The sequence below is a fragment of the Rattus rattus genome, chromosome 6, assembly GCF_011064425.1.
Source record: "Rattus rattus isolate New Zealand chromosome 6, Rrattus_CSIRO_v1, whole genome shotgun sequence".
Taxonomy (NCBI): domain Eukaryota; kingdom Metazoa; phylum Chordata; class Mammalia; order Rodentia; family Muridae; genus Rattus; species Rattus rattus.
Window position 1 is genome coordinate 13,190,104 of NC_046159.1, and position 23,721 is coordinate 13,213,824.

Below are 23,721 nucleotides of genomic sequence, written 5' to 3' on the forward strand. Positions count from 1 at the left end.
ACAAACAATAAAACATCCTGCTGTGGAAGCTGTGATGTGTCACAGTGGGGCCCACAGGGTAGCCCTCTGTCCACACATCTTCACTCGCAAATGTTCATTTTGATGGGTCATTCGAGGTCTTGGCTTCTACAACATCATAAATATTGAATCCTCACCAGGTCTTCTCTTGGCTATCCTGTTGTTGCCGTGTGTCAGGCAGGGTTTGCAGCTTTGGATCAGCAAGGCCTGCTTTTTACATGTGTTCTGGGCTTCCAAACTCCGATCTTCCTACTTATATGGTGAGCACTGTAGCGAAACCGGGGAGGCTGTTTCTCCCTAGGGCAATCATCAACATCGAAAGACTTCTCATGGAAACAGCAGTGCTTCAGTCTCCCTGTGCTCAAGAGAAGGGGCTGGCAAACTTGGGCCTGTGAGGTAAATCTAGCCTGATGGCTCTTGCAAATAATAATAATAATAATAATAATAATAATAATAATAATAATAATAATAATAATGCCTATAGTTACTTTGATTCTATGAGGCACAGGTTGCAAGGAGAATATTTAACACCAGGTCTTCTGCAGAGAATGTTTGCCAAACTCCACTCTCTAGGAGTGCTCAGAGAGTTCCCAGCAAGATGGAGACCTAGGTGCCCCCAGCTGTACCCAGCAGTACAATACAAACTGCTCTAGAGGTCTCTGGACCCTTCTCTCTCTCTCTCCTTTCTAACTCTCTTTTTCTTAGAACCACTTTGCAGGTTCACTGCTCACACATGGAGGGGCCATGTTTACCTTGGGGGAAACGAAGACTGGAATAGAATGCAGTCCCCCTGGTCGTCCTTCTTCCTGTTCCACGGAGCAGGATCTTGCCTGTTTCTCTGTGACTCACCATGCTCGCTTTGCATGAAGCTGAGGCTTTTGACTGAGACACATGTTACACGAAGTGACATTTCTCCTTTAACGTTTCCCTGAGATGTCCTTCTCTCTGGCATTCATTTGTGAAATAGCTGATCATGACTAGTCGCATTGATCTTTAACAACTGTGAAGGACTGTGAACCACCTTTGAAATCCCCAAGTTTATGAGTAGTTACAAGCCCACTCTGCATGAACTTGGACTCTGCAAGGCTTTGAGCATGGCTAACAAAACGCACACTGGGCTGTGGAGATAGGACAACCAGATGGTAAAGCACTCGCCATGAAAGTGGTGAAACTGAGCATGATTTCTAGAACCCACATTAGACAAGAAAAGTCAGACAAGGTGGTATATCTTCGTAATTCCAGTGCTGGGGAGGTAGAGGAAGGATGATTTCTGGGGGATGGCTGACCAGGCAGCAAATCCTATTTGGTGAGTTCTAGGTCAATGATAGACCCTGTCTCAAAACGAACAACCAAACAGTGGACAGCAAGCACATAAGAGGTGACACCAGAGGTTGACATCTGGCCTCCACATGCACATGCATAAGGCCCATCAGACATTTATGTATCTGTATCTAGATGAACACACAGACCCAGAGACACAGACCCAGAGACATAGACATAGACCCAGACACAGAGACATAGACATACACACACACACACACACACACACACACACACACACACACACACTGTAGACTGTGCAGTGGATGATTCATTAGAAAAGGCTTCAGCACCATGTTGAGGGGGATACAGAGCATCAGCAGGGTGAGTGTAGGACAAGAGGAAACCTCATGGTGAGGTTTAGCTTTCAGCTCTGAGGAAACTGTTCCCCCATCTCCACAGTGTCCAGAACAGGTGCTCTGTGGAAAAGCAACTGGAAGTAACATCTGAGTGAAGGGGAGGGTCTGTTAGAGTCTCACCTCTATCTTCTCACTTTAAGTTAATACTTCAAATGTATTTGTTTGTTAATTATTTTAATTTATGTATTAAGACATGATCTCACTATGCTGCTGCCCTGGCTGGCCTCGAACAAACAGAGATCTTCTTCCTGAGTGCTGGGATGAAAGGCATGACCGTGGAGCCTGGCTCCTGCCTATATTTTCAACCCTTCTTGCATCAGCCATGATTCATGTCATTGTCAACACCTTATCTATGTCTTCAGACAATTCATCCCATTTGGGGCTATTCTGTCTGCGTTCTTCCACTCAGGATGGTTGGTCTTCACCGTCAACTTGACTTACTTGGAAGCACCTAGGAGATTTGGTGAGATGTTCCTCCTAGGGAGTCTACAGGATCAAGGGAAGGAGGAGGATGCCATCTGAATGTGGGTGGCACCACCTTCTGAGCTGATGACAGAATAAAAGGAGAGTCAGGAGGCAGTGAGCCAAGCATCCGTCTCTCTTCCCTCTTTCTACTTCCTGTTCTGAAATGAAATGAACAGATATCTGCCACTTTCTCTGACTGCCATGATGTTCTTCCCAAGGGCATGAAGCCAAACAGTTATCAAAGGAACCGACTGAAACTGTGAACCGATAACCCTCTCCTCCTTCCTGAACTTGTTTGAGGCAGTTGTTTGTCATAGTAGCCAAGAAAGTAAGAAAGTAACACATTCCCTCTTGCATTCTCCCTCTCCTTCACTTCTATTCTAAAGTGTTACTGGTTTCCCAAAATTGTTCTTTTTTACATTTATTTATTTATTTATTTATTTATTTATTTACTTACTTACTTATTTATGTGTGTGTGTGTGTGTGTGTGTGTGTGTGTGTGTGTGTGTACATGCCACAGTGGTATATAGGCAGAGACCAGCTTGTAAGAGTTGTCTCTGTTTCCAAAATGGGGGTTCTGGGAGTGAAGCTCAGGTTATCAGGCTTGGTGGCATACAACCTTACCTTCTGAGACACTTCCCTTCCCTCCAGGTGTCATTCTTTAAATCTCTCTCTCTCTCTCTCTCTCTCTCTCTCTCTCTCTCTCTCTCTCCTCCCTCCTCCCTCCCTCCCTCCCTCCCTCTCTCTCCCTCCCTCTCCCCTCCCCTCTCCCCCTCCCTCTCTCTCTCTCCTCCCCTCCTCTCCCCCCTCCTCCCCTCCTCTTCTCTTCTCTTCTCTTTTCTCTTCTCTTCTCTTCTCTCTCTCTCTCTCTCTCTCTCTCTCTCTCTCTCTCTCTCTCTCTCTCTCTGTATACCTTTCTTAAGCAACTTTACCAAGTGTACTGACTCAATGACCACATCCATGTACCCAATGTACCAGAAAAAATAAATACCTTTAGTCTAAATCTCCCACTTTCAGATTTATTTAGCCTGCTTAATATCTAGATCAGAAACTTAGCACTTCCTACATCGAGCTCATCATCGGTGATGCCTGCCAAGTCTCTGCTCCTGCACTTGCTCTGTGCGCCGTCCTCCCCTCTCTGGTCCAGTTGCCTGGACCAGCAGCCACAGGGCCTTCTGTGCACATCCCATCTCCCTCATCTGAGTGGCTGTGCGTCTCAAATATCTTTCCATCACTCTCATTACCACATCTTAACTACGGGCTTCATCATCTCTCCACTGTATTATTAAATCAATCCATCTCCTGGTGTCCTAGCTCCTCATCGTTCAGCTCTCTCTCTCTCTCTCTCTCTCTCTCTCTCTCTCTCTCTCTCTCTCTCTCTCCCTCCCTCTCCCTCTCCCCTCCCCTCTCCCCTCTCTCCTCTCTCCTCTCTCCTCTCTCCCTCTCCTCTCTCCCATCCATCCCTCTCTCTTACAAAAGCCACAGAGCCCAGTTCTAAAATGCCCTCAGTCAGAGTCTAGATTAGGGAAAACAGAAGCCAGAAAAAATATTTTAGGTAGTTACGGACCTAGTGTTATCAAATGCTGCTTACGAGACTTCAGAAAGTGTCCATCTGTTTGTGAATATGTGTGTACTTGCCATGGCCCGTGGAAGACTGAAGGTCAGAAAAAGCTGAAGCTTGCCAGTGGCGCTAGATCTTGACAGTGGCTTTCTGAGAACACAGGAAGCAGCAGCTGCGGCCCAGGTTAAGACTTTGGGGAAAAAAAAATCACTGAATACCCACAGCTTGGGGGGTGTCAAGGTGGGTGCTTCATGCACAGCCACATGAGAACAGCCTAACATGCATCCAAACTCATGGCTGCTGGCCTCTGCGTGAAGAGTAACCATGGCCATCGACTTCTTTCTTCTTCTTCCTTTCTGAACTGGCGAATGCCGGCCTGTAATGCAACAAATTAGAGAGCTGAAAACCCAGTCCCAGGTTCCCAACCACTGCAGCCCAGTGGAGAACATGGAGGGCAAGCACAGCTCTGAGGACTACAGTAATATGACATTCAGGAAATAAATCCAGCTGGGGATGGAGAGATGGTTCGGGGATCGAGAGCACTGGCTACTCTTTCAGAGGACCCAGGTTCAATTCCCAGCACCCGGACCAGGTGCCTTACAACCGCCTATAAATGCAGCTCCAGAGAATCAAGTGCCTGATTCTGGCCTCTGCAGGCATCTGAGTGAATGACCCACCATCACACAAATGAACATAAAGTCTTAAAAAATAATCCGTAGTTCTGGGAATAGACAAGCCATGTCCTTCCTGCTTTCCCAGTCACTGGGCCATTCTTCTCTCTTCATACGTGCTTGTCTTATTTCGGTGGGTCGCATGAACTTTGAAGCTAGTTTTCATTCTGTGGTTTTGGATGACCTTATGATCCCCTTGCCTGAGACTCCCAAGTGCTGGGCTTTCAGATGTATGCGCGGGCCTTGTTGAGTGACTCGCAGCTACTTGTTGCTGTGATCAAACATGGCTAGTGAGCACCGTAAGTGGGAGGGGCTTATTTTGATTTCAAGACGATGCGGTCAGAACGTTATAGTGGGGAATCATGACTAAGGATTGGGAAAGGCTAGTCACATTGGTTCTGCAGTCAGGAAGGAGAAAGTTAACAAGAATTAAGCTGTAAAACTTAAAGGCTTGCCCTGTCTGACCCATTTCCTCCATCAGGACACCACCTTCTAAAGATTCTACATCTTCCAAAAAGGGCATCATCATGTGGAGACTTAGCATTTGAATGCTCACAAGGGACATTCCATGTTCAACTATTTTTTTTTCTTTTCTTTTTTTCGGAGCTGGGGACCGAACCCAGGGCCTTGCGCTTGCTAGGCAAGCGCTCTACCAACTGAGCTAAATCCCCAACCCCCATGTTCAACTATTAATATGAGCAGTGGCACCACATTCTATATCTTTGCATGGACTTTTATCCATGTATGTAAGTCCACTCAATTCCACCAGTGCCCTTTTGAATAATGTACAGTGTGTGCATGTGTGTGTGTGTGTGTGTGTGTGTGTGTGTAGAGACCAGAGGACAAGCTCAGGTATCTTTTCTCAGGTGCCGTCCACTTTGTTTGTTTGAGACAGGGTCTCTCATTGGCTTGATACTCACTGGATGCGCTTGGTTGGTTGGCGACTGAGTCCCAGGGATACACACCAGTCTCTGTGTCTTGAGAATTGGAATTAGCATTTCTTGCTAGCATGGCAGGATTTTTACAGGGGTTCTGGAAATCAATCTCAGCTCCTTGGGCTCTCAAGGTAAGCCCTTACCAAATGAGCAGTCTCCCCAGCCTTCCATCTATACCTCAGATCTTCTTTGTGTGGAACCCCCATCACCTCAGTAATCCTGACTCTCTTGTGAAATCATTGAGCATTTCCTCCACCTCTTTAGCAGATACACTATCCATCCACATTTCTACCTCTCTCCTACCCTGTGATCTCCTTAAACGTTTCCCTCTTTGCTTTTAGCCCCCTCATGCCCCACCTAGTGTTTGGCTCAATTCCTGTGGAACACATCGGTGCCTGAACGCTTCTGTGGGGCACCGTGCCTCGAGGTCATGACCTTGGTGAGATTGCTTATAAGCGGTACAAGGAAGCAGCTGCTTAGTAATAGAGATACACTTTCCAAACTCCACCCAGTGGGAAACAGAGTCGCCGAGGCTCCAGCTGTCTTCCTATTCACAGCCCTGACTCCTTGTCAGATCTAAAAGACGACTCTGCAGCTGTCTGTTTTCCTATAGCCCCAAAATCTTTTCAAATAGATTATGCATTTCAAAGTCGTGTTGGACCCTGGCTGGATACTACTCGGTGCCAAAAAGCAGATACTCCCCTAGAAGGCTTGCTTTGTTGGATGGTAAAGTGCAGGGAGAAGGAAATGTAAATGGGGTTGAGGATGGGAGAAGGGTAAGCTGGCCATCTTTTTGCAAGGAGAATGAGGAGGAGTGAATCGGTTTCCTAGGAGATAAGGCTCCTCTTTATTTAAAGTTTTCCCACAGACAGGCTTCTGCATTGGTATCTTCTTCTTAGTCACAAAGAGTGCACCACAGAAGAGGCAGCTCAGAATTGCTTTAAGCCAGGGCCTTTGGTCTCAGGTCGTTGCTTCCTCTGCTGTAGTCTAAAGAAGGCAACTACAGTGCCGAATGCCATAGGGCTTTTAATTATTTGGTCTCTTACGCGTTAGGAGAGGAACCCCAGTAGGAGGTAAACTCAGTTCTTCTTCATACTTAGCCCATCCCCCCCTCTGGGCCACGCCCTATCAGCTTTTGCGATCCTCTCACACAGCACCCAGTAAATTCTCATCGTTGGTGGCATCTTCCCAAGGAATCTCTGGAGACAGGAACGAGAAGTAGTACACATTTAAACGAGATTGTGACTCAGTTTCCCTGTATGTAGGAGGCCAGACAGAGCTAGAGTCTGTTGTGTGTAGCTTTTATTTGTCTTACTCAGTTGGAAGCCATCGACGCAGGTTTAGGTAAATCTGACCTCAGCCCTGGGGCCAGCTCTTTCCTCAACTCTAAGGATGATAACCTCTCCCGAGTCCACAGGCTACGGGGTGTGGCAGTCAGTTTTCTGCTCAGCTTTTCAGGGACTGCTCAGCTCAGGACCCAGTCCCTGAGAACCATCATCCTCCATGCCCTGTTAGGTGTCTGATAGCAGCCTCCTCCCTCCACACCCTTGTTCTATGAATACCTGAGATTCAACCAAAGCCTGATTCTAACTCAAGCTGGGTCACTGAGTGTAGAGCAAGGGATGGTGGCTTCTATCTGAGCCAGATCCGTGAATGAAAAGGTGGCAGAAGCTGCATAGTAACCCTGCTGTGGGCTGGGGTTATAGAGGGAGGATGGGGCACAGAACCCCCTCGGAGTGCTGTATTCAGGCTCCCCGGTGGCTTGCCTGGTCAGCACAGGTGAAAGCTGCATCCCGTTATTTATTAGCAAATGAAGTGAGTGTAGGCACGCATGAAGAAGAGGGGAGTCTCTTAGTGACTCCTGTGTGCCAGGATTTAAGCGAAGGAAGGAGGGGCTTAGGAGATTTCCAGAAAAGGAGGACATGATGAAGGAGCTGGGATTCAGAGAAGCAGCATGTGCTGTGATGGCTAACACTCTGTAAGGGGTGTGTGTGTGTGTGTGTGTGTGTGTGTGTGTGTGTGTGTGTGTGTATCTGTGCATGTGTGAGTGTATGAGTGTGTGTGAGTGTGGTGGTGCATGTGTGAGTGTGCATGTGAATGTGTGTGTGCATGTGCTAGTGTCTGTGTGTGCATGCACTATGTGTGGATGTGTACTTGCGTGTGCAGTTTTGCATGAACGCCTTTGTGCATGTGTGTGCATGTTTGCGTTTGCATGCATACATGTATGTGTGTGTATAGATATTTAGTTCAGCTTATACAAAGCCCTGGGTGAATGTGGTCACTAGTCTTCCATTTCCGGGTTACTGTAAACTGTGACGATGCAAAGGCTCCTTGCAGAGGAAAGGATTTGCTTGGTAAAAGCCTTGTGAGCATCTCCCTAACTGGGGCTCTGACATAATCAAGCAGAACCCCAGCTTAGAAGCATAATCCAGCAGTATCCAGCTCAAGAGCATAACTTGAGAAGGATGAGATCTAGAGCCCCAGATGGAGAAACTCAACTGAGGAACCCCACTGTTCAGGTAGCCTCTAAGTCCTGACCTCCTCACCCTGAAATCCTGTCAGCCCAGGTTAAATGGGCCAAATACAGATCATAGCATGTGCCCCGTGAATTACAATTTCCCAGGGGGACCTGGTGGTGCAGGTACCTAATCCCATCCTAGCTATGCAGAAGCTGAGGCAGGAGGATTGGAGTTTAAGAACCATTTGGGCTCCAGAGCAAAATTCGTGTCCAGCTTGTGCAGTGCAGTGAGACTTGGTCTCAAAATAAAACGGAATCGTTAGGAAGGAGAGGATGTTTAGCTCAGTGCCTGAGTGCATGCCAAGCATGCGTGAGGCCCGAGGTTCACTCTCAGGACTATAAAATAAACAAATTAATAAATAAGTCAAATAAAACTTACTGTTTCCTCTAAATATAGCAGGACTTGCATACCCCACCCCCCTTCCTCCCATGCCTAGGAAAATGATGAGGTTTCTTTTCCCTGGAGCTTCAAGCCTTCCCTTTCAGTTGTCTCCACTGCTGATTTTCAGGGACCCTTTTGCCCACGATTTTCCTCTTCCAATGGATCGTGTTAACTGATCCTGCTTTCCATGTCAACGCAGTCTCGGGGAGAGAACCCCAAGAAGTACATTGCCGGTGACTGTTCTGCTCAGCTCAGCATTAGTGTCTGAGGCCACAGCTTCTGCCAGGCATCCCCCAGGAGGAGGATTCCAATTCTGCCCAAGTGCACGTCCTCTTGTTCCCTAGCAACCTCTTATTTTTATTTTCATCCCATTCCCCTCCTCCCTGCAACTGACATTCATCACTACAAATACCTTGACCAAGTCCTTGGCAGATCTCCGTGTGCCTGCCCTCATCAACTTCCAGCGTTCTCTCCTTCCTGACCTGGTTGGATGGCTGTCTAGCCAAAGTTGGAGTCTTTGCCACGGGATTTGCCCGGGAAGAGAGCAATGACATTTGCCACACTCAGTGACACGTTAAGGGCAGCAGTAGCATTTCGAGTCTAGGGCTGTTTTCTAAGGGATGTTCATGTTTTGTGTTTCAGACAATGCATAGGACCAGACACAGAAGGGCAGTCAAAACAGGTATTTGTTCACAGTTGGAGTGACGGCAAATGGAATAGACTGGACCCCAACAAGCATGTGGTAGAAGATCCCTGAGTTCTTTGGGGATACTTACAAGTTTAGGTGGAGAGAGAGACTCATCTCTAGGGACTAGGATAGGGCAGATCCTTACCACGATTGACAGGTTGTTATAAACTTTGGATATTCTGCTTATGCATGGGCAGTACATCCTATATTTTTAAACATGTAAATCCCATCATGTATACATATGAGGTAGTAAAAAGGGGGAGGGGTTCCCCCCCCGTTCAGAGAGATTCAGCCAATAAGTGGCTTAATTTCATTGGAAAAACTCACCTTGTTTATCTCTCCTACTTATTAGAACATGCCTGATCCCAGGAGAGCTATGTGACAGACTACGTGGAAGGGACTGACACATTCTTCAAAGGGGAGTCCTTATCCCACCTACCTCAGTGAAACAGGCCAGCAGCATGGCCAGGAGTGTCAAACATCCCCGCCTTGGGCCATGCTGGGTGGGAAAGAACAATCGGACAGGACAACAAGCAGCAACAGCTTGAGAGCGGGACTCTAGCCTTCCGGTGGTACCGGGGGTGGGCAGCGTATGAATATTTACAAAGAACCCAGGAAGCCGAGGATACAGATGCAATCGATAACAGCAGAGAACAAACAGTGTAAAAGTTATGCTAATTTTAGTAATGTATGAGAATGACTTACCCTTTATAACTAATTATTGCATAAGCCATAGTTATTATGCACATCATTAATTGGTGTCAGATTAGGCTCATTCTAAGTCTCATCGGCTCATAGTGCAGCATCCCACAGGTGAACAGTCCTTTCATCTAGCTCGAGTAGAGCGCCTGCTCACAGCTTCCAACCATTGGCAAAGGAACTCATAGAGACTTGGGTTAACACAGAGCCTCAATCTGCCCCTGTCAAGAGCACGTGGACATGGTAACATTACTAAATTAACAATGAGTTTGTGTTCGGAAAATGACAGTTATATTTAAAATAGCATCTATCTGTCTGTTTATCATCTATCTATCTATCTATCTATCTATCTATCTATCTATCTATCTATCTATCTATCTATCTATCTATCTATCTATCTATCATGGTGTATGAATGTGTGTGGGTGTATGTGCCACAATGCATGGATGGAGGTCAGAGGTCAGAGGTCAGAGAGGCCCCAGTCGGTAGGATGTGGCTCTCCCTTTATCCCATGCTCTAGAACTGAAGCCATTACGTTCAGCAGCAAGTGCCCCTTCCTGCTGGCCCCAGTTACATTTAATATGTAGTTTTTCTCAATTTTGTCCGAGAGACCAGGCATGACCACTCCTTTAGACTTGTCCATTAGCAGTCACCTGTGACTATTTAAAATCTAAGTAACTCATTGAATTAATTTCTCGGGGACACCAGGAACATTTCAAGGGCTCAGTAGCTGGATGTGGCTAGTGGCTCCTTCCCATAGAGTACAGACAGGGTTGCTATGGTTCAGCATTACCCTGGTGTTAATGCCGTAAGCATCAGTAGAAAGGCTACCTCCCACCATGAACATTCATCTTCCCTAAGGCTGCTGACATGCTGTGGGCACTCTTGACGGTCAGTACTGCCGAGCTACGCTGGAACACCCAAGCCGTGCTCTGTCTACAGTGGGTGGCTGAGGCCTCTGGGATGTAGGTTAGGTAATAAGACGTTTGTTGAGGCAGAATGCGTGGTCTAATGTTATTCTAGGCTGGCCTCAAACTCATTACGTAGCTGGAGATGGCCTTGAACTTCTGATCTTCCTTCTTCCACCTCCTGAATGCTCGACCACAGCGGGTTGATATTTTGCTGGGGATTGGATCCCCACGAGGATGCCAGGCAAGAGCTCTCCAAGGAAACCACACCCCTTTACCTTAGCACATATCCATTTGGAGATGCTGTATCCTAAAGGTTGGGCGAATCAATCTATCTATCTATCTATCTATCTATCTATCTATCTATCTATCATCTATCTATCATCTATCTGTCTATCTATCTATCTATCTATCTATCTATCTATCTATCTATCTATCTATCTATCTGTCATCTATCATCTTTCTGGTGCAGGGAATTGAACCTACAGCCTGATGCGTATTGAGTAACGCTCTTCTGCCCCAATGCATCCCAGCCCACAGGGCATGTTTACATAGAACGTTCCCACTGTTGCACAGTGCACCCTTGCCCAGGTCTGGCTAGCGGCGAGAACTGGAACTGGCTGTGGTGGGATGACTTCATCAGTGGGCTCTAGGGTTTTCTACATAGAGGCACAGACCGTGGATCCCGAAGGACTCATCGGCAGGGGAGATAAGGCTGAGTGTGGCAGTTTTGAAAGGAATTGACACATGTGAACAAATTGCCATGGCCTGCCAGGGAGGGTAAGGAGTGGGGGAGCCACTGGAGGCAGAGTGGGTCTCATCCCACTCAGGGCCACGGGATGCCATTGGTACTTTCACTGTTGCCTTGTTTGTTGGACACCGAAAAGTCACATCCAAACCTTTTCAGTTGTTTGGCCATACAGTAGCTGCCTGGGTGTTGTTCAGCGTCAATGGCAGAATGAGACGCTCATCTCTAAGGCCTGTTCCTTCTGCTTTTGACAGACAGGTGTGTACAAATGAGTACAGATGCCCACAGAGGCCATGAGAAGTGTGGGACCCCTTGCAGGTGGGTATAGGTGGCTGTGCTGCCCCACATGCATGCTGGGAACTAAACTTAGGTCTCCTGCATGGAAGAGTAACCAGTACCCTTTAAGCCCTGAACCAGGCATAGAGCTTGACCATTCATATCTGACTTCAGTCCATTCTTCTATCTGATCTTCACAGCTGTGTCAAGTGTGTAAGAAAACTATTATCTTTGTCTCCCTGGTGAGAAAGCCTGGGCACGGAGAGTTGAAGATATTTTCTCAGAGTGAGAGAGCTTGCACGTAGTTGGATGGCTCAAGTTCTGGGCTTCCAAGTCTAGATGCTGTCACATGGCATCACATGGTCTCTTGGGATTTTCCAGCAGTAGATTGATGGTGTGGAACTCACGGGTGCTCTTGACACTTAGGGTTCCCCAGGGACCCACTCATTTGATAGGTTTTTTGGAGTTGTTGCATGACGTGCGGTTTTTTTTTTTTTCCTTTTGCCTGGCATTTATGTTCTGGTTCTCACAGGCAGCCTGCCTGGCCTTCTGAGGTGGTGGCTGTCACACTGGAGCTCCACAGAGGGTGGCAGAGGCTGCCACGGGGGAGGGAGCGCTGTGGGAGACACCATGTGTTTAAGCGCTGAGCTGTTTCAGAGCCGATTGGCTTTCAACTATTTTTATATATTGATGTTCCTCAAAAAAAATTTTTCACTTAGAAAAAAAAGGTTCTTTTGCTAACTATTACAAAAAGATCCACTGTTCTAAAGGATTTTTAGGGCAGCCTGCTTCCTGTGGCAAGAAAGTGGAGCAAGCTGAACTCTGCCCAGGCATCATCCAAGAACAGTATTCAAGCCTTTCTTCCCAGTTAGAAACAAGGCCTTGAAGTTCAGAGTCTCCTACACCCTCTGAAGCTACCCTGAGGCCAGGATGGGGCAAGGCAGCAGCCCCTGTGCCGGCATCAGAGGGCCTGTGGCTGTTCGATTGTGTCCTCTTGTCTTCTTCTAGCATATTGTTCTCCTTCTCCTCTGGGAAGGATTTCTTCATGTTGTCTGGGTCACGGTATCTTCTAGGTCCTTCTTCACAGTTGTCTTGGTCCTAAGAGTTTGCTGGCTTTCCCTGGAAGCTCTCTGCAGATGGCTTCAACCCTTCCTGGCCTCTCCCTTACCTAGTAGCGAAGCATTTCAGGAAGGTCAACGAAGTCCTTGACTTGAGCCTTACGAATCTCTGATTTTGCCTCTCTGATTTTGCCTCTGAATATAAATAACAGCAGATTTGATCAAAGCTCCCCAGATTTGCATATTATAATCCTGACATTTGCTGTGTACTTAAGTACTGTGTACTTCATCTTAAAGCTTGTCACTTTTCATCGATGGCATTGATAAGCAAGATGCTGATGTCCGCACAGAAAGGGACAATGAGGTGTGTCTTGTGGGGTGTAGAAGATAAGGTTAACTTGTGACCATGAAACTCAAAACAAACCACACACATAATGGGTGAGATCGGCCACTCTAAAATATATATACATCTTAAAGGGCAAGGCATGTGACTGGAGGTAGTGCTAGAAGGCACCAAAGAATTGCTTTCCCGTCTTTAACATATTGGAAGATGGGTCTCTGGTTCATTCAAGCTCAGAGCTCTTCATAGTACAGACCTGAAGCTCTCTACCCGCTCACCAGTAGTTCCACTTCCCTCCTTCCCTGGATCCCCAAACCACACCCACCCTTCTGCTCTCCATCTGTGTCCCTTTGACAACTCTACACACCTCACAGAAATGACACAGACTTGGCCTTTTGTTTCATTTCACTTATTCTAATGTCCTCAGGAGTCACTAATGCTGTAGTGTATGCTGTAGTGTATTCTATAGTGTATGCTGTGTGCTGTGTGCTGTGTGCTGTGTGCTGTGTGCTGTGGTGTGCACTGTGTGCTGTGGTGTGTGCTGTGTGCTGTAGTGTGTGTTGTGTGCTGTGTGCTGTAGTGTATGCTGTGTGATATAGTATATTCTACAGTGTATGTTGTGTGCTTAGTGTATGCTGTGTGCTGTGTGTTGTGGTGTGTGCTGTGTGCTATGGTGTATGCTGTGTGCTATGTGCTGTGGTGTATGCTGTGTGCTGTGTGCTGTGTGCTGTGTGCTATGTGCTATGTGCTGTGGTGTATGCTGTGTGCTGTGGTGTATGCTGTGTGCTGTATGCTGTGTGCTGTGTGCTGTATGCTGTGTGCTGTGTGCTGTATGCTGTATGCTGTGTGCTGTGTGTTGTGGTGTATGCTGTGTGCTGTAGTGTATGCTGTGTGCTGTAGTGTATTCTATGTGTATGTTGTGTGCTGTAGTGTATGCTGTGTGCTGTGTGTTGTGGTGTATGCTGTGTGCTGTGGTGTGTGCTGTGTGCTGTGCTGTATGCTGTGTGCTGTGGTGTGTGCTGTGTGCTGTATGCTGTATGCTGTATGCTGTATGCTGTATGCTGTGCTGTATATTCAGTTGTCCCATTGTCTTTAGGTCCCTCCTTTTGTTCATCTGTCATCGGGGAAGAGTTGGACTGCTTCCCCTTTTCAGCATTTGGGAATAAAGCTGAGCACAGGTGACAAATCTCTTTTTTAGAGAAAGTCTACTTTCAGTTTCTTTAGATATATAACCCACAGTGGTGGTGTGGTTCATAGAGAAAGTCTTCATTTTTAAGGAAACACTATACTTTTCCATAAGAGCTGCATCATTTTATGACCCCATAGCAACACACAGGCACAGTGGATTCCTCTTCATCTTCACCGATACCCATCTCATTCTTTTTCACTAATAACTGTGTTAGGAGTATGACATAATACCTTATTTTGTTCTTGTTTATTTTAGTGTGTGTGTGTGTGTGTGTGTGTGTGTGTGTGTGTGTGTGTGTGTGTGTACATGGTACATGGGTACCCATAGAGGTCAGACAGGGTGTCAGATCCTCTGGTTGTGAACTGTTCTGTGTGCATCCTGGGAAACAAACTCCAGTCTTCTGCAAGAGCAGCAAATGCTCTTCTGAGACAGCCCTCACTGTGATGTACACTTTACTGATGGTTAGCAATGTTCATTATCTTTACAAGGGCTTATTGACAACTCGTATATTTTAGGGACAAATATTTATTCAAGTCTTTAACCAAAAATGTCAAACTTTATAATAATTAATTAACATTATAATCAATATAATTAATATTATATTACATTATATAAACTATTATTATTATTGTTATTGTTATTGTTATTATTATTATTATTATTATTATTATTATTATTATTATTGTGTGTGTAGGCTGGGAGGATACAGGCCCACAGATTGCTGCTGTTTTAGTTAGGGTTTCCGTTGCTCTGCAGAGACCTTATGATGGTTTGTATATACCTGGCCCAGGGAGTGACACTATTAGAAGGTGTGGCCCTGCTGGAGTAGTTGTGTCACTGTGGGCATGGATTTAATAACCCTGGTTCTAGCTGCCTGGAAGGGAGTATTCTGCTGGCAGCCTTCAGAATACCAGCCTGCCTGGCTGCTGCCATGTGCCTGCCTTGATGATTATTGATGGAACCTGTGAACCTGTAAACGAGCCCCAATTAAATGCTGTCCTTATAAGAGCTGCCTTGGTCATAGTGTCTGTCCACAGCAGTAAAACCCTAACTAAGACGCCGTGACCAAGGCAGCTTGCATAAGGGCAAACATTTAATTGGGTCTGGCTTACATGTTCAGAGGTTCATTATCTTCACGGTGGGAACATGGCAGCATCCAGACAGACATGGCACTCGAGGAGCTGAGAGGTCTACATCTTGATCCCAAGGTAGCCAGGAGGGGACTGGAATTCCACACTGCGTGGAGCTTGAGTTTAGAAATGTCAAAACCCATCCCGCAGTGACACACTTTCCCCAACAAGGCCACACCTCCTAATAGTGCTGTTCCCCGTAGACCAAGCATTCAAACACGAGTCCATGGGGGCCTAAGCTATCCAAACCACCACACTGTCCACCTCACTTTTCCCGACTAGGTCCCTCACTGAGGATTTTACCAATTGGTTGGTGTGGCTGGCCAATGAGTCCCCAAGCTCTTCTGTGTGTACCGGCCAGCACTGGTGTCCCGGGCAAACGGCAGCACGCCTGCCCTTTCACACAGGCACAGCGCATCCAAGTTCATGCCCTCACGTTTGTGCAGCAGGCCCTTCACCCTCTGAGCCGTCTCCCCAGGCTACACACACACAAATAATAATAATAATAATAATAATAATAATAATAATAATAATAATAATAATTTATATAATATAATATAATATTGATCTCAGGTAGGACTGACCTTGAGTTCACTGTGTAGCCTTGGATGACCTTGAACTCCCCATCCCAAGCAGGGATTCTCTAGATGTTTTGAACATTATGTCTTCACTAGATAAATGATTTAGTTTTCTCTATTTTCTATATTGCCTTTTCACTTTCTGACAGACAGACTCACATGCACCCACAAATGCACAATGCACACATGCGCGGACGCATACACACACACACGCCATTTTTCCCTCCCCTTTCCCTCTCCTCTCCCCTCTCAACCCCTCCCCCCCACCTCTCCCCTTCTGTCTCCCTCTGCTTCTGTCTTCTTCTCTATATTTAGTTCAACTGGATCAGAATTGAGTCAGACTGGCAGTGAAGCTATATTCCTAGTCCTCAACTGGATCATCTGCTAAGAGAAAACTTTAAATTTGATGCATCCCAAATGTTATAGTTTTAGTTTTGTTGTAGTTTCATCTTTTTAAATTTTTTTTTAAAATGTGGGTACCCAAACTATTCTAGGAAACAGGTGGATAAGCTAAATAGTGTCATCTGATAATAGGGTCAGAGCGCTGAAGTGGTCATTTGTCTGCTACCCTATTTGGGTTCATGGATCTTGTTGATGGTTATTGTCATATGGTGTTGAACCCACAACACCATATAATTTCCAGCATTATCCAGAGGATCTAGGATGTAGCCATGGGACCAGGGGAGTATGCTGGCCTTCAGAGAAGATGTCTTCTCTACGGGATCATGACATAATTAATGTTCTCCAGAACAACAGAGCCAGTAGGACACGTACTGATTATAACAAGATATTTATCTAGAGGACTGGTTCATATGGTTATGAAGGTTAAGGAATCCCATGGTCCACCAAAGTCTCTCACTCACAAACTGGAGCATCTCAGGTGCTGATGCTGTTCTGGGGTCTGAAAACCAAAGACAGGGAGAGCTGTGATGTCGCTCTGTCGGAAGTAGAAGCACTGGGAACTGGTGGAGTCTGCCAAGAACTAGGGGCTTTAGCATCAGGGGCAGGGAAAGTTGGATATTTCAACCCGAGAAGGGAGAAGAGGCACTGGTTCTCTTCCTGCATATTCCATGTGGACCCTCAGATTGCCTGATGCTCTCCTGTGTTAGAGATCTTCATTCAACCTAGTGATACAGCTGCTAGGGCCTTCTAGAAGCCCCTTCAGAGACACTCCTGGAAATGATGCTCTATTAACTGCCAAGGCCTCTCTTGCCCTGGTCAATGGATCTCATAAAATTAACCATCACAGTTGGTAAAATTATGTCTGGCTTTCCTAGAGTAGGGATAAATGGATCAACTTTTTGGCTATAAAAGACAGAAGAGCTTTGTACTGATTACGTCACATCACTGTGTGCTGTTTGCTATTAAAATACTTAGTGAAACAAGGGGGGCAAGAGAACAAGATCTACAGGTCTCATGGAAAGTTGGGGGTTGGGAGGCGACAGTGCTCAGGAAGCCAGCAGTGGTCTTCCTGTCTACTAGGGCCTCAAGGTGCACGTCCAAAGCTTCTACAGTGACTTCTCTTCTACCCTGCACTTTTTCTGCACTGCAAAACGGATTGCCTTTTTCATTTCTCCCAATCATTATTGCTGTTATAACCATGGCTTGTCACATTTCAAAGCTTTTGATTGTCCCCACCCCTCACATGTTTTATATTTGCCTCCTCAAAGAGAAGTGATCTGTCTCTGCTAGCTCACCTGCCACCTGGTACAGACCCATGTGCCAGATCCCTAGATGGCGTCTCATTGGAGCAAATGAAATGAAGACAAAAGCTAGCCCATGGTGAACTTTTCCAAATGTGTGGTTTTTTTTTTTTTTTTTTTTTTTAAAGGAGATTTGTCTGAAGGATGGTAAGATTGGCAGACACCTCGGAGGAACTGGCCAGGATACTGTGATTTTTTTCCCCCATGATTACTTTGCTCCTTTTGTTCTGACTCAAGTAGCTTTGGGGTTATTTAATTAAACCCATCAGATGATCAGATATGAAGAGGCTTTCCTGGATTGTACACACAGATACTTTAATCACTGGAAAGATAAGTCCCAGGCTCAAATTAATAAACTGACATTTTGATTTATATCAAGTCTCTTGTGAATTTGTTTAGCGTAGGTCAGTTCTGCTTAATTCGTCTTACTCCTGGCGGTGGGGATCCCTAAAACCTCAATTTGCTCTTATGTTCTGTTAATATTCTTCCTTCCTTTTCTTGCTTCATTGATCTCTTACTGGGATGCTCAGTGATTTATTTCCCATTTATTTAAAGTTCTTGGAGTCTTTCATTGAAGTTTCTATGGCACCATAAAGTAGGATCCATGTATATTCTAATGGGTCTTATAGGATGGGTAGACACTATGGCTTAGAATGTCATTGGGTCCTAGCAGGTCCTGTGTTGGGCAATGATGGCTAAAGAGTAGGTGAAAAGGGAGTCAATGTTGTTTCTGTGTTCACTTCCGTTGTTGCTTTAGGAGATGATCATATAGCACAAATGAGGAAGACTCTGGGGTTCATCCTTGCACCAACACCAAATGATCCAATAAACAATTCGGCACAGAGTTAATGGTCTAAAACAACACAAATTTATACTGTTCTGTAGTTTGGAAGGTCAGAACTCTGCTGTTGGCTTTGTGGGAATTAAGTCAGGGTGTTAAAAGGATGCCTTCCTTCTGGAGGATTCAGGGAAGGAGCCCTTTCCTTGGTTTTTCTAGCTAGCAGAGGCAACCCATTCCTTGGCCCATGGCCCCTCCCACTTGCCAGTCTCAATGCTCTGGCCTCTGATTCCACCCTCTGGTCTCACATGACTCTAAGACTCTCACTCACCTTTCTCTTCTGTCCACTCGCCAGCCCATCGTGATCACACTGACCCCACCCAGGCCATCCATGGCAACACAGCATCCTCACTTCCCTAACTACCTCTGCAAGTTTCCTTTTGTGACATCAAACAACACATCCTTGGTGTTTTAGCGTTTCTTTTGCTGCAACTAAAAACACCATAACCAAAAAGCAAGTTGAGGAGGAAAGGGTTTATACCACTTACAAGTCCACATCACTGTTTTTCATCAAAGAAAGCCAGGACAGGAACTCAAACGGGGCAGGAACCCAGAGGCAGAGGCTGATGCAGAGGCCCTAGAGGAAGGAGTGCTGCTTACTGGCTTACTCTCCATGGCTTGCTCAGACTGCTGTAGTATCCAAGACCACCTGCCTGAGGATGGCGCTGTACACAGTACTTTGGGCTCCCCCATAAAAACCACTAAGAAGATGCCCTACAGGCTTGCCCACAACTTGATCTTATGGAGGCATTTTCATAATTGAGGTTCCTTCCTCTCAGAGGACTTTAGTTTGTTTCAAGTTGACACAAAACTATCCAGCACACTTGACGTGTGAATATTAATAGACATTTTTTTCTAGATTAAGGGGCACATTATTATGGTAGGCCTTCAAAAACTTCAAATAGACAGTAGCACCATCTAGAATCCCATTTTGCTATTACTTGTCTTGGAGACAAGATCTCAAGAAAGGGGGCTTCAAATGCATTACAGAGATAAAGATGGCCTTGAACTCATGATTACAAATGTGTTCTGCCACCCTCTACAGTCACCTTTTACAATCAACCCACGACATAATAAAGGCATTTAATTTTTATTTAAATAAACAATATTTGAAATTGTTTTTAAAAGATGAGATTGGTTGTAGGAAAGCACAACCTGTTTCATGTCTTAGTTACTGAAGAAACCAAGTCAAATGAAAGAAGAAAAGAGAAAATAAGATTCATTTTGGTAGCACACAAGCACTCAAAGGTGACAGGCAACTCAAATGCTAGACCTTGGACATTCTGTTGTCATGGTCAGTACACACATATGGTGGTTGACTTGGAGTCACCTAGGAGATTGGCGAGATGTACCTGTGGGTGTGTTGGTGGCAGTATTTGCATAGATGGTCAACTGAAGGGAAAATGCCCACCTTGGCTGTGGAAGGCTCCATGACATAAACTGGTGGCTAGATGAAATGAATGGAGACTAGGTAAAAACTGGGGAGCACCAGAATTCTCCTGTCTGACATGATATGAACTGCCTTATCCTGCCATGCGCTCCCCTGACTGGGATAGACTGACCCTTCTGAAACTGTGAGGTAAACTAACTCTTTTCCCATGTTGTATGTGTCACTGTGGCTGCAGAAAGACTCATGCAGTGTGCTCCCACAGGGAGGTATACATTGCTGTGTTTGCAAGTTCAGGAAGCTTATTAGAAAGTCTATCTCTCAGGTAAGAATATACACTAGGGTAAAGACTTCTTCAGTAACCTTGGAACTGAAGATGTAGAACGACTTTGCTTCAACAGCTTGGTAAATATTCTATGGGGAAGGTGGGAGTTGCTCAATTAAGAAAAGCTGCTTATCTTAAAGTTAGTTTCTGTAGGCCACAGGCAATGTGCACTGAGGAAAGCTTTTTGACTTGGGTTAATCCAGCATTTCTCAAATTTATTTCATTACAGAACCTTTTGCTGTTGTTGAAAGTTGTATTAAAATATCTCACAGAACAAACACATTTTTGGGAAACAACACATTAGCATTTTGATTTATCTTCCCGTTGTTCTCAGTCTGTGCTCATAAGTCTGGCTTTCGACTTCCATATGGTTGGACACATGCAAAGGACATGTTTTGATCAGGCTAATGAAGATATTTCTTGTGCAAGGTGTTATATTTCTCACTGTGGATTAATACCATGTCCACTTGATGCTTCCGTCGGTCTTATATGTGTCTTAGTGTGAGTAGATTTCTGAGTCACCCACCCCCATTTCCTTTCTGATGTCTGTCTGCATGCTGACGTCTGCAGGGGGCGTGGTAGGGGAAGTAATATGAGACAACAGTAATAAGTGGAGAGTTTTAATGAGTTCTGGACTCATTAAAATGTGTCCTGGTGCACTGTACTATAGGCATTGCCTCCGCTACTTTGAAAGATAGTAGGACCTTGAATTTAGACACTGAAAAGGTCCCAGTCCTATAGGGTTGTCATATTTCTTTTAAAAATATTTATTATTATTATTATTATTATTATTATTATTGTTGTTGTTGTTGTTGTTGTTGTTCTGTATGTGCCACAGTGCACATGTGAAGGTCAGAGGACAACTTTCTCTCCTTTTCCTTCTACCTTTACATGGTCTCTAGGTATCAAGTTGAATTCCCTAGGTTTGGGCAGCAAGGACCTTTATTCACCAGCCATTTCCTAGACTGGGCGGTCTTTTGTTTGTTTGTTTGTTTTTTGCATCTTGTTAGTTGCTTCAACTTTCCCAATCAGTCCATGGGTGAAAGCGTCAGTCTACTATATAGAGTTTATCCTATGTGGTAAGCGATTGAAGACTGTCAACACCAGGTTAAGACCAACAGGCAGTTACACTTTAGAAACCAACTTGTTTATGAAATCAAGCTCACGTCTGGATTCCTGTGTCTTTTACTTATTTCTCCCAGTTATAGCTAAGGTTCTAATATGTCTGGTGACTTCTGTTAAAGTCCGTAACCTCTCAGACAAGAAAGAAATCTTGGAGGAAGTTCAGAGGAGAGCAACCAGGTTTTGGACTATCCCCCCCTCACGACTCAGAGAACACCATGGAAGAGGGCATGGAAGGAGGAGTTAGTTAGAGAGCGAGCTGGAGGGTGCTGGGATAATGCCCTGTGATTGACACGGCCACTGTACTGTTGAACTTTCAGCAGCTCTGGGTGCCGTAAGACCTACACAATATCCACCATGGACAGGAGGAAGGGCTGTGAGGCCCTGCCTCTCCTTGAGGATCTATAGGTAGAGGAGAGAGAGAGTTCTGATAAGCTGCCCACACCTTTGTAAAGGACTTTTCCCCCATGTGCTTGTAAGCAACCCCAACTAAACTCACTGGGTTCCTAAAAGAGGGGTGGAAGCAGAAGGGAGACTAGTTTTAGAGTGGGGGAAGAGAGGGAGAGGAAGAGGGAGAGAGAGAGAGAGAGAGAGAGGGAAAGAGAGAGAGAGAGAGGATCAGTGGGTATGAGAGGGGGGGTAACAACAAGAAATAGGGGCACGGATATGATTAAATACATTCTATACATGTATCATAATGAAGACATAATGTATATGTAGTATATGTTATAAAATGTATTAGTCTATGAGATTATCAGGATATATATAAGGATTGACAATTTATTAAAACAGCATCTTTGTGACAAATGGAACTTCCTGTCAGTCTCCTGGCTTCATCCTCACTGTCCTCCCTCTTCTAAGTCATTTGTTTTCACCAGCGGTGAGTTTTCTGTCCCCAAACCACCAATACCTCATGATCCTAGCTGGTTACTCTCTCCATCCTTCTGTGGGTGTTTTTACAGTTAACACATAAACTTGTATATTTTATGGGGTGTACAGTAACATTTCCACATATGTACTACGCAGTGATCAACTCTGGGCAGTTTGCATTTTCATCCCTTCATCCTTTGTTTATGTTGGACACTTTGGGCGCCTATCTTATGGTTCTTCATGGAGTATATGACAGGCTGCGGTGAAGTATTGTCACCTCACTGTGTGGTGGAATGCTACAAGTTATTTCTACCACACTGTATTTGGTTTTCACTATGTGACACAGTGTGCAGTACTCATCTTTTTGGTGTCTGGCTTGTTTCATTTAACATTATTATCTTTCAGTCCCATCTAATAGGTCTCATTGGTCATTGCTACCTACATGATGCTCTGCTGTATCAATAGGCCACATTTTCTTTATCATTTTTCTATTGATAGACGAGTGGATCATTTCATGCCCTGGCTGTTGTTAGTAGGGCTGCAATAAGGTTAGGAATTACAACTTTTAATGCACTAATTTCATTTTCTTTCGATATATACCTGGAGTGGGCTTGTTAGATCACACATTAGGTCTACTTTTAGCTTTTCTTCAAGAACTTTCATGTTGTTTTTCATAATGGCTCCACTAACTTGTATTCCAACTGGCAGTACCAGTACATGGGTCCCTTTAATCTCCATTCTTATCAGCATCTTTCTTTCTTCCTTCCTTCCTTCCTTCCTTCCTTCCTTCCTTCCTTCCTTCCTTCCTTCCTTCCTTCTTTCTTTCTTTCTTTCTTTCTTTTTTTCTTTCTTTCTTTTTCTTCCTTTCTTTCTTTCTTTCTTTCTCTCCCCCCCCCACATCTCCCCATAAGCTATTCACTGCATGATATGATATTGTCAGAATCCATGATTTCTTTTCTGTTTTTAGGACTCAATGTTTGAGAATTTCCTGTCATACCAATCCACATTAACCTAAATCTACAGTTCTGCTTTTGCTTAAGAAAACATTCTCATGACTCAAGATCTGAACTAGACTAAAATAAACTGCAGTCACCTAAAAAATATGTGCCTGGTATTTCCTATCTCTTTTTATTTAACTTTAATCTTGCATTATTAAAGCTTTTCATTTATTTCTATTTTATTTTAATTCTTACTTTATTTTAGGGTCTCGTGTATCCTAGGCTGTCCTTAAACTCACTGTGTAGCCAAGAACATGTCTGAACTTTTGATTCCCCGAGCCACCTCCCAAGTGCTGGGATTTGGGAATGTGTCACCATCCACCGGAGCAGGGATATGTTGAAGTCAGGGCTTTGTGCATCTTAGGCAAACACTCTATCACCACCACCTCATCTACGTCTGTTTTAGATAATGGACAAACTCAATGAAATCCGCACGTGACTTTAGTTACACACTTCCAACTGACAACAGAATTAACAAACTTCGATCTCAGACTTTGATAACACTTCCACATCGTGTAACCATGGGGACCTGCTGTTACACACCCAAGCCCACCAATCCCACATACATAAATTAAAATTAAAATGCATCTCAAAAACAATCAAACTAAACTAGTGAACCTTTGGTATAAAAATAG